The following is a 6,247-nucleotide window of genomic DNA, read 5'->3' on the forward strand; positions in this document are numbered from 1 at the left end:
TTGATCTTAGGGATTATAGCTGTAGCTACAACCATAGGGATTGATTTTAGGGATTATAGCTGTAGCTACAACCATAGGGATTGATCTTAGGGATTGTAGCTGTAGCTACAACCATAGCGGTTACCACCACTGCTGTAATAGCTTTAGCACAAAATGCACAAGATGCTCATTACGTTAGCCAGTTGAGTCAAGACCTTATGGAAAAATTGGTAACGCAAGATATAGATCATGATACGGAAGCTAAGTTAGAAATGTTATATGATGCTGTATTACAAAAGGGTGAGGAAATTTAAAGAATGGAACAGATTCAGAAGTTTGTGTGCCATGCCAATTATAAACAAATATGTGTTACTCGAAAACTGTATAATGCAAGTCAATATTCGTGGGATAATATTCAAAAACATATAATTGGGAGTTGGCATGAGAAAAACGCATCTTTGGATCTTATTAATTTGCATAAAGAAATTGTAGATTTACAACGTGCTCCTGTATTACATTCTGATACAGCGCAAGTGATTAATGAATTTTGGGACACTTTACATAAGCTTCTTCCAGACTGAAGTATGTTTAAAAATTGGTCAGAATATGTTATTATTTTTGGTGTCACTTTGGAAATTTTTTCCATTTTATTACCTTGTTATCTGCAATGTCTTCAAACCATGCTGGCATGAATTACAGCACAAGTTCATCTGAACAGCCTTGAGTTGAACCACGTTCGTGGAGTTAGCCCCTCCGCAAAGTCTGAAGGACTGGCAGTCAATGACGGGTAAGAGGATTGAGTTCAGATACATCAGCCTAAGACAGGACACTGTTTTTAAATAACAGTAGACCCAACAACGGGTAAGGTCATCAAACCTAAGACAGAGGCAGTCCCCCTTTGCTCATTTTTAGTAAATAAAGAAGGGGGGGATGTAGGAGGCGGGCTGGCTGGTCCAGGTGCTTATTGGTGGGTGACCAATTAGTCCCCTGTGTCTCTGTGCCTTTGCAGACAAAAGCATTGCAAAATAACTCAGTTATTTATGACCTCTTTAAGATTCTTTTGAATTTTGCATATCCATGTGCTTATCTTAGAACATAGTGTTTTTATTATTCAAATATTAAGAAAGTGTGACTAGTTAAGTAATATTTGCCTAGATAAGAGGATAGGAATGTTTTTTTAAAAGCAAGTGTTTTTTTTTAATTGTCTTTTACTTGGTATATTTTTCTTTTTTTTTTTCACAATAAGATCTTTTATTTGTTAACATTAAGTCTGAATTTTAAACAGATTCTTGAACTGGTGGCTCATAGCCATCAGCTCGCTCCACTTTTGTGCCTGTCTCATCGCCAGTAGTTTTTCCAGAACTGCCACCTTCACCATGAAGCTCCATGAGTTTTCCCAATTCAAACTTGGGCTTTTTCAGCATCTTTACTTTTCTGACAAACACATCATGGAGAGGATAAATAGACTGGCAAGCCTTTTCTATGTCTTTCCCAATGCTGTCTGGAATCAATTTATTGACCACTTCTTTCAAGTCATTCGTCTGCACCTCTCGGGTCATGATTTCCATCATTTTCTTTCGGATTTGGCGGACCTGCTGGTGCTGAGCATAAGAGGTCTTCCGAATCTGATTATTGTGTTTTTTAGTAAAACCAACACAGAACAGACGAAGTAGATACCCATTGGTAGTCTTGACATCAACATGAGCTTCAATCATGGTCTGCCACTTCTTGACCATGGAGCACATCTTGTCCCGTGTCAGGTCCATGCCGTGGAAGTTGGTCAGGCAGTTTTTGCCCTGAACATCCTCGGTAATTAACTTAAATTTCCTAAAGGCAACCTCGTCGTTCTGTAGATCAGCAAGGCTCACTTCAAAAACTCGACCCTTGAGGCCATCAGATGCAATTTTGGTTCCTTGAGTCCTGGTGACTCATGTTTTCCCAATATTTCTTATATTGAACATAGCTGGTGCTTTCACATCACACCAATCTTTCTTAGAAAACGGATCAACCACTTTCTTCTTAGCTCCTTTTTTGCCACCTTTGGTAAGGCGCTTGTTCTTGCCAACTGCCATGGCGTCGTGCAGAGAGCCAAAAGGCTTTTTTTTTTTAAACAATTTATTAGGGGCTCATACATCTCTTATCACAGTCCGTACATATACATACATCAATTGTATAAAGCACATCCGTACATTCTTTGCCCTAATCATTTTCCTTTTTTCTCTCCTCTTTTCTTTTTTTACATTTTATTAGGGACTCATACAACTCTTATCACCATCCATACATATACATACATCAATTGTATAAAGCACATCCATACATTCCCTGCCCCAATCATTCTCAAAGCATTTGCTCTCCACTTAAGCCCTTTGCATCAGACCCTCTTTTTTTTCCCCTCCCTCCCCGCTCCCCCCTCCCTCATGTGCCCTTGGTAATTTATACATCATTATTTTGTCATATCTTGCCCTATACAGAGTCTCCCTTCCCCCCTTCTCTGCTGTCCCTCTCCCAGGGAGGAGGTCACATGTGGATCCTTGTAATCAGTTCCCCTTTTCCAACCCACTCGCCCTCCATTCTCCCAGCATCGCCCTTCACACCCTTGGTCCTGAAGGTATCATCCACCCTGGATTCCCTGTGCCTCCAGCCCTCATATGTACCAGTGTACAACCTCTGCCCTATCCAGCCCTGCAAGGTAGAATTCGGATGATGGTAGTTGGGGGGAGGAAGCATCCAGGATCTGGGGGAAAGCTGTGTTCTTCATCGGTACTACCTCACACCCTAATTGACCCATCTCCTCTCCTGAACCCCTCTGTGAGGGCATCTCCATTGGCCGACACTTGGGCCTTGGGTCTCCACTCTGCACTTCCCCCTTCATTCAATATGGTGTATATATATACACATATATATACATATACACATATATACATACACACACATATATACATATACACACATATATCTTTTTTTTTTTTTTTTGCATGATGCCTTATACCTGGTCCCTTTGGCACCTCGTGATCGCACTGGCCGGTGTGCTTCTTCCATGTGGGCTTTTTTGCTTCTGAGCTAGATGGCCACTTGTTCACCTTCAAGCCTTTAAGACCCCAGACGCTATCTCTTTTGATAGCCAGGCACCATCAGCTTTCTTCACCACATTTGAAAAGCAAGTTTTTTTATGTTTGTTTTGTAACCATTCCCTTGTAAGAAGAGTTTAAAAACCAAGCTTTGAATATACTCAGGACTTCAATCTATCAGACTGTTGTCCTCCCAATCCCATGCTTTGTACATGTCTCTTTCTTTTCCTTTCATCCATACGCCTCAGTTCGGATGCAGCTTGATGCGGGGTAGCTGCTCTATCACCCGCAAAGGCCTCTATGAAATGGTGGCAGTTGAGACTTGAAGGAGAAGGAGAGGGGAGTCTGTGAAGTTCTGAGGATAAAGTGCTCTAAGGGGAGGAAATGTGTGGGGTGAAGCTCCTGAGACAGAAACAGGCCTGGTTGAAGCACAGAGGGAAAAAGATTCACGCATCGGAGCGAACTTTGGGAGGATGAACAGCAGTTTTCTGGGTGGTGAGCCAGGGGCAGGAAGGGGAAGAAGGAGGGTGGAGAGTCAGTTCAGAGACATGATTCCATGGACTGTACCATGCAGCAACAGTAACTTTAAGGGAGCATATAACATGTAACTTTGGTGACGGGAACATAGTAGACTGCAAGAGGGAACAGGGTGGGGGGAAACAGGGCCAGGGCAGAGCAAGCCACTGGGGGTTTGCTAAATTGTTTATACTGGTAAATGCAAAACGGATGACCTCAAATGGAAACACCCACTTAATTAGCAATTTTTAAAAGAAGAAGATCAAGTACTGCAGCCTTCAGTATGGACTGCCACTCAATGTCAAGAAAACAAAAATCCTCACAACTGGACCCATAGACAACATTGTGAGAAACAGAAAGCGTTGACGCTGTCGAGGTGTGCATCCACCATCAATGCTCCCGAAAGCAGCAGTCGAGAAATCAAACACTGTATTGCACGGGACCAATCTGCTGCACAGGGCTTCTTTAAAGTACTGGAGAACAAGGATGTCACTTTAAGGTTGAAGGTGCATATGACTCAAGTTCCTGCTATTTTCAATTGCCTCATATGCATGGGAAAGCTGAACAATGAATAAAGAAGACTATATATGAATTGACGCATTTGATTATGGTGTTGGCTAAGAATATTGTAAGTACCATGGACTGCCAAAAGAACAAACAGTTCGGCCTTGGCAGAAATACAGCCAGAATGTTCCTTAGAAATGAGGATGGTGGGACTTTACCTCATGTACTTTGGGTGTGCTCTCAAGACAAACTAGTCTCTGGAAAAGGACAGACATCATTCTTGGTAAAAATGGAAGGTCAGCTGGAAACATAGGGAATCCAGGACAGATGTCCCCTTCAGGATCAGTGGTGAGAGTGGCGATGCCTGGAGGGTGGAAGGAATGCTGGGTAGAAAGGGGGAACCCATTACAAGAGTCTACATATAGGCTCCTCCCTGGGGAGGGACAGCAGAGAAGAGGGTGGGGAGAGATGTCAGTGTAACATATGACAAAATAATAATAATTTATGAATGATGAAGCATTCATGAGTGAGAGGGCAGTGGGGAGGAGGGGGGAAATGAGGAGCCGATATTAAGGACTCAAGTAGAAGGCAAATGTTTTAAGGATGATTATGGCAACAAATGTACAAATGTGCTTGACACAATGGATGGATGTATGCATTGTGATAAGAATTGTATGAGCCCCCAATAAAATGATTTTTAAAAAATAGAAGGTCAGCAAAAAAAAGGAAACCCTCCGGGAGATGGATTGACACAGTGGCTCCAACAACAAGCTCACACATAACAATTGTGAGGATGCCACAGGATCAGGTAGTGTTGACTTCAGTTGCATATGGGGTTGCTACTGGTTGGAACTAACTCAATGACACCTAACAACAAGAAGTCATATTAAAATTATAATAAGAAATACGTGAAATTAGTTTTGGAACTATATTAACACAGAATAACCAATATATTACAACCTATCATCAGTACTGCTGTTGGTATGGGCTGTTCACGCAGCTCCAACTCATAGCAACCACCATGTACAAGAGAATGCAATCATTGGCACTGAATTATACACGTAGAAGTTATGGAATTGGAGAATGTTCTGGCATGTATATTTTTTCCACAATTAGAAAAAAATTATAGGAATAACAATGACTACAAGAAAGAATAAAGTGTTCCATAATTGAATATGATGACAATTGTACAAATCATGATATGATTGAATTATTGAATTGTATGACATGTGGATGAAGTGCTAATAAAACTGATAAAAATAAATAAAGGGCTTCTGGCTGTTAAGAAATGGACTATGCCCATCTCTGAGAAGCAGACTATGTTCACATTCACCACACTTATGATGCATCAAGCCGGAGTGCCAGTGTACTTTTGACAGCAAGAATGGAGCCACAGCCCTCACAATGTACGTGACTCGCCTTGCAGCTTAACTTACTGTGTTCGGCTGGGTTGTCTAGAGGAACAAATCCAGGGGCACTCATAAATATATAATAAGGAGCTTTAGAGCATTACATAATTCTCTCAAGAAGGGAGCCCAGCCCAGTCCAACTCAAGTCCATAAACCCAATGCCAGTCCATAAGCCCCTCTTGAGACTCATGTAGCTGCAGTCTGGGAACACAGAAAAGTGAAGTAGGAAGTAAGAGGATCACGGGCCAGTGGGTGCATTGTCCTGTGGATCAAGGTTAGTGGGAACATGGCAGGGTGCTGACAGCTGTCAAGGTCATGTGGCCCAGTGAAGTCCCGGCAAGGAGAAAGCTTAAATGGCAGAGAAAGAGAAAGATCATTTCTGCTCATCTTGCTCTTATACAAAAGGCTTATGGCATCAAGGAGGTGTCATCAAGGCTGTGACTTGATTGACAGATTTGACTCCACTCCTAGCCAAGAGCGTTAACTTGACATAATCCCTACCCATCACACTTACATAGGGAACCCAACCATCTTTCAAATATTGATCGGGAACATGGAATTGGGAAGAGAGCCAGTGAGGAAATGACGTGTCTGATCTCCTGCTGCGATGCAAGGGGAAAACAGACTTTAGCTCCACATCTGCCCAAGGATGGTTCCAGGGAGGTGGAGGTCAGGTATGCCTCTGTCTTACGATCATTTTCACCCTATTCTGACACCCACCCTCCCTCCCAAAGCACTGCTCTTCTCTGCAGTGTTAAAAAATACGTTGCA

General features: G+C 42.3%; 1 pseudogene; it reads right to left on the bottom strand.

Annotated features, from left to right (window-relative positions):
• Positions 1–1,199: 1,199 nt before the first annotated feature.
• On the bottom strand, positions 1,200–2,051 carry LOC142440768 (small ribosomal subunit protein eS1 pseudogene; annotated as a pseudogene).
• Positions 2,052–6,247: the final 4,196 nt, after the last annotated feature.

Source organism: Tenrec ecaudatus, chromosome 2 (genome assembly GCF_050624435.1).
Source record: "Tenrec ecaudatus isolate mTenEca1 chromosome 2, mTenEca1.hap1, whole genome shotgun sequence".
In the NCBI taxonomy this organism is placed as follows: Eukaryota; Metazoa; Chordata; class Mammalia; order Afrosoricida; family Tenrecidae; genus Tenrec; species Tenrec ecaudatus.